We start from the raw sequence: 5,960 nt of genomic DNA, 5'->3' as shown, positions 1-5,960 counted from the left end.
CCCCCCCCCCCCCCCCCCCCCCCCTCAAATTAGGGTTTTTGAGGTTTCTCGTTTGCTTCTCAGTAGTCAATTTGAGTCTTAGAAAACTCAATTTTGGATAGACTCTCGTTTAAAAATGTTGCTTAAGGGTTTTGTTTTTTCCATGGATTCAAGTTTTTGTTTAAATCAGGTAACGAGGTTTCTTTGACATCTTTCTATATGCAATCTGACACCTTTCGTTACAATTTTAGCATTATCTTTGATGACCCTTCACTCAAAATCTTCATTTTTTTTCCATGTCAAGTTGAAAAATCATCGTTTTCTGATATAGGATCAAGATTTGCAGATCCTACAAGGATGGACTGATGGAGAATCACCAACTGGCCGTACGGCACTCTTTGGGGATTCCGACGAGATGGTCGATGAACAAAGATAACAATGGATCGTTAGACGCCACACAACTGATGGATTGAAGCTGTGATAAGTCTGGATGCTCGAGAACACAAGGAATCACACACAAGGTTCTAGGGCGGCTGTGAGTTCTCTTGTAAGAAAACTAGGTTTTTATTTCATAAGCAAAAACGTGTGTTACAAAAGCTGCAGGGGAGCCTTATTAATATGCTCTTCAGCTGTGACCTTCGAGGGTCTTTATTAGAAAAGGAAAGTGCTAAACTTGCAAATTACAAGTCTTATTGAGGACTAAAAAGAAAGAACTTGAACTAATGGAAATTCCTGTAAATAAAACATAAAAGGAGACTTGTTAATAAAATTACACTCAAATGCTTACCTTAATTCCATTAGCACGTGACACATTTTGAGGTTCTCCTAGGTGTGTGTAAGCCCCAGCTCGTACGAAGACGTTTTGGTAATGGTGAACAAAGTTGATTCCCTCGTTCCTTGCAAAACTGGCAAAAAGGATGTAGGTTGAGTCTTGAGATGCAAGTAAGCGTCTCCTTGGTGAGTAGCTTTCCTTTGAGAGCTTCATGCTCTATGATAGTGATTAAGCTCTCTATTGACTTGTTAAACTCCTCTCTTATGCTCCTCGTCTCTGACCTCGTTCGTGGTGTGTTCCTCATAGTAGGTATGTTGACATCCTCTTCGGTCTCGGATAAGCTTAGGTCGATGGCCTCATCATTCCGTCCCTCTTGAGAAAGTTCTGACCCCAGAACGGGATTATCTGCAGTGAACGGAGATAAATCAGCAACATTAAAAGTAGGAGAGATAGTTAACTCACCTGGAAGCTCCAGCTTGTAGGCGTTGTCATTGATTTTCTCTAGAACCTGGAATGGTCCATCTCCCCTCGGGGAGAGCTTGGATTTCCTTTCTTTTGGGAATCTTTCTTTTCTCATGTGTAACTAGACCCAATCTCCAGGTTCAAATGTAATTTCCTTGCGGTTCTTGTCAGCATGTTGTTTATTCTTTTCATTTTTCTTCTCGAGGTTTTCTTTGACCCTTTGGTGAAGTTTCTTGATGAACTCGGCCCTCGTCTCTCCTTCTGTACTAGAATAAACAGCTTGTGGCAACGGTGAAAGATTCATTGGTGTCTCGGGGTTGAAACCGTAAATGACCTCAAAAGGAGAAAATTTAGTAGAAGAATGCTTAGCATGATTATAAGCAAATTCAATGTATGGTAAACAAGATAACCAGTTTCGGAGATTCTTATCCACCATAGCTCTCAAGAGGGTGGAGAGAGTACGGTTAACTACCTCTGTTTGACCATCGGTCTGTGGGTGACAAGTGGTGGAGAAGAGTATCTTAGTCCCTAGCTTCCTCCACAAGGTCTTCCAGAAATGACTCAAGAACTTTGTATCTCGATCTAATACAATCGTCCTAGGAACTCCATGTAGACGTACAACTTCCTTAAAGAAAAGATCGGTTGTCTGAGTCGCATCATTCGTCTTATTGCATGGAATGAAATGAGCCATCTTTGAGAACCGGTCCACTACGACGAATAGAGAGTCTTTATGATTGATCTTGGGCAACCCTAGAACAAAATCCATAGAAATATCTACCCATGGTAGGTTAGGAATAGGCAAAGGCATATATAGACCGTGGGGATGTGGCCTGGATTTCGCTTTCAAACAAGTGATGCACTTTGCACAGAACCTTTCTACGTCTCTCTTCAAATGTGGCCAATATAAGTGATCCATAAGTACACCCATAGTTTTGTCTCTTCCAAAATGTTCCATAAGTCCGCCTCCATGCGCTTCTCTTATTAGCAATTCTCTCATCGATCCTTGGGGAATGCAAAGTCTCTTATCCTTGAATAGATACCCATCATGTTGATAGTACGCTCCATATGCGGCTTTGCTTGTCTCCTTATAAGCTTCATGGAAGTCTGGATCAGCCTGATATGTTCCTTTTATGTGCTCAAATCCCATCACCTTAGCGTCCATCACACTGATCAAAGTGTGCCTCCTTGACAAGGCATCAGCCACAATGTTTTCTTTTCCCTTCTTGTACTTAATAATATATGGGAAATTCACAACGAACTCAAGCCATTTTGCATGTCTTCTTTTGAGCGTAGTCTGGCCTCTTAGGTGTTTAAGCGTCTCATGATCTGTATGAATAACAAACTCTTTTGACAATAAATAATGTTGCCAAGTCTCTAGAGATCTTACCAATGCATAGAGTTCTTTGTCATAGGTGGGATAGTTAAGTGTAGCTCCATTAAGTTTCTCACTGAAATAGGCCACCGGCTTTCCTCCTTGAGTTAAAACTGCACCTATACTTGTACCAGAGGCGTCACATTTAATTTCAAATGTTTTCTCAAAGTTTGGGAGTACCAAAACGGGTGCATGGATCAAGCTGTCTTTGAGCTTGTTGAATGCATCTTCTTGTGCTTGTTCCCATCTAAACGTCACGTCTTTCTTAATCACCGAAGTCAATGGTGCGGCGATGGTGCTGAAATCTTTCACAAATTTTCGATAGAAGCTAGCGAGGCCATGGAAACTCCGAACATGCCCGATTGTCGTTGGCGTCGGCCAATCTTGAATTGCTTTGATCTTCTCTTCATCAACCTTTAATCCCTGAGAACTTACAACAAATCCTAAAAACACAACTTGATCAGTGCAAAAGGAACATTTCTTAAGATTAGCATATAAGTGCTCTCGCCGTAGGGTCTCCAAAACCTGTGTCAGGTGCTTAAGATGATCATCCAGAAAAGTGCTATAAATTAGTATATCGTCAAAATATACTACTACGAACTTACAGATATAAGGCCGTAGAACTTGGTTCATAAGCCTCATGAAGGTGCTAGGTGCGTTTGTGAGCCCAAATGGCATGACTAGCCACTCGTATAGGCCTTGCTTAGTCTTAAACGCGGTCTTCCATTCGTCCCCTTCCTTCATTCTTACTTGATGGTATCCACTTCTTAGATCTATTTTTTAGAAAATTGTCGCTCCGCTAAGCTCATCTAGCATATCATCAAGTGTAGGGATAGGATGTCTATATTTGATGGTGATATTGTTGATTGCTCGACACTCTACGCACATCCTCCATGTTCCATCTTTCTTAGGCACTAGAAGCACTAGTACTGCACAAGGACTCAAACTCTCTCGGATGTAGCCCTTTGACATTAAGTCTTGCACTTGCTTCTCTAACTCCTTAGCTTCCTCAGGATTGACTCTATATGCAGCTCGGTTCGGTAAAGGTGCTCCAGGAACTAAATCAATCTGATGTTCTATTCCCCGCACAGGTGGTAGACCGGCTGGTATCTCTTCGGGAGACACGTCGGCGAACTTCTCCATTAGATCCTTAATTTTGGCTGGAAAATGAGGTTGTTCTAGACCTGAAACTAAACTTTCCTTGAAGATCATTAGTAGCACCGCTTCTTTTGACTCCAAAGATTTAGCAACAGTAGTTGGAGTTATGTAAAGGTTAGTCTTACTTACCTTGGTCCCTTTGGACATTGTTTTGTTCATCTCATGTACTTCTTGTGGAGTGAGGGATGCTAAGTTGTGCTTCTTGTTGTTGTGTATGAAGCTGTAGTAGTTTGTACGACCGTTGTGTAACGTCTCTTTGTCAAACTGCCATGGCCGCCCAAGGAGAAGATGTCCGGCTTGCATAGGCACCACATCACAAACTACTTGATCCGCATACTTTCCAATGCTAAAAGGTATGGTGACTTGCTCAGAAATCTTGAGCTCTGTCTCATCATTTAAACACTTGAGACGATATGGTCGAGGGTGCTTTGTCCTTGGTAAACCTAATTTCTCAACCAAATACTTACTGGCCACATTAGTGCACGAACCACCATTTATTATTAAACTACATACCTTGGAGTCAATCGTGCAACGAGAGTGGAAGATGTTTTCCCTCTGCATTGTCTCCGGCTCAAAGAGGACGCTGAGTGCTCTTCTTATCACTAACAACTCTCTGGTGTCTGGATAGTCCACTATGTTCTCCTCGGATTCTACTCGCTCTTCCTCACCTTCATCTTGAGACTCGTATTCTCCATTGGATTTTATGATCATTACTCGCTGGTTTGGGCATTCTCTCGCGTAATGTCCTTTTCCCTGACATTTAAAATAAGTAATATCACGAGCTCGTTGATTAGAAGACTTACCTTGATCAGGTTTGGTGCCTTTAGATGTTTCTGGTGGAGTCTTTTTGAACCTTTGGTCCACTTCGATAGACTTTCCTTTGTCTAAAGATTTTTGTAGTTGCGGTGTCCATAAAGGCTTGTTACGAATTGTGGACGTAGTCTTTCTCTTGATGTGCTGCTCGGCCTGAACCGCTAAATGTAGTAACTCATCTAGGTCATGGTAGGTTTGTCTCTCCACCTTCCTAGCAATCCGGTCACTAAGCCCATCGATGATCTGCGCCATTAAGTTCTCTTCGGATTCTTCAACCTCCAGTCGGTTCTTAAGAGATTCAAACTCCTCAAAGTATTCTTCCACGGACCTGCCATCTTGGGTGAGCCTACGAAACTTCTTCTGCAAGTCTCGGTGATAGTACACTGGTACATATCTTCTCCGTAGCTGAAACCTCATGTCTTCCCATGTGTTGAGTGGTACATGTCTATGTCGTTTTCTTTCGGAAACATCCCTATCCCACCAAGCTAGTGCATTGTCAGTGAGTTGGGCAGCAGCTAGAGACACCTTCCTCTGGTCTGAATACTTATAGTACTCAAAAATATACTCCATACGTCTCTCCCAGTCAAGATATGCATCTGGATTCATCTTTCCAGCAAAGGTTGGGGCAGTGAGCTTTACATCTTTGCCTCCCTCTTTCGTGTATCCTCTATCACGATGGTGTTGTCTCCTCTGTTTCTGACGCTGGGTTTTGATCTTGTGGATCTTCCTCTGAATCATACAAGTCGACATCTTCATGATTTTCCCGTCGTAGGATTGTTCCGCGGACAGGTGCTACAGGTGCGGGCTGAGGTTGTTCGATCCTTGCCATTCGTTCTCCTAAAGTTTGGAGCTGAGCTTGAATGTTAACTAGTAGCTTAGCCATGTTGAACTCTCCTTGCTCTCCCATGGTCGTATTCTCTCATGTCTCTTGCACAAACAAAAAATTGCTAGCAAACAAACGTAATTTAAATATAATTAACCAATATCCTTTTTTTTATTTATTAGAACTGAAACAAGTATTGAATGATTTATTTGTAATGAGGAACGTGTTGAGATAGCCAAGGCAGAGAAGTAGTCCTTGACCAAAAGCTCGAACCGAACCTGCAACTAAAGACACAACAAACAAGTGCACGTAACAAAGGAAACGAAACTAATGGCTCAAACGAAACAGAAGCAAGTTCAACTCAGTAGTGCAGTAAACAAGTGAAAGGAATTAACCAAAGAAAAATGAGCTGACACAAACGAGTGCAAACAAAGACGACACGTCAATTACGGAGCGAACGAAGCACAACCTCGACAACAATGAATAATATATATATATATTTTTTTTTGTAAATAAAACAAGACCGACAAATCAGCAATGTAACTCAACGATGAACAACAAAAGTAATTTTTTTTTTTTTT

General features: G+C 41.8%; 1 long non-coding RNA gene across 1 annotated transcript in view; it reads left to right on the top strand.

Moving 5' to 3' along the window:
• Window positions 1–1,149, top strand: part of LOC109125646 — a 1,315-nt gene extending 166 nt beyond the window's left edge. The window contains exons 2-3 of the long non-coding RNA XR_002032757.1: window positions 311–936; window positions 1,058–1,149. This is a non-coding gene — a long non-coding RNA (uncharacterized LOC109125646). The remainder of the gene's footprint in view (window positions 1–310; window positions 937–1,057) is intronic.

This window comes from Camelina sativa, chromosome 7 (genome assembly GCF_000633955.1).
Source record: "Camelina sativa cultivar DH55 chromosome 7, Cs, whole genome shotgun sequence".
Taxonomy (NCBI): Eukaryota; Viridiplantae; Streptophyta; class Magnoliopsida; order Brassicales; family Brassicaceae; genus Camelina; species Camelina sativa.
Note: the sequence above shows the minus strand (reverse complement) of the source record. Positions and strands in the feature narration are given on the sequence as shown.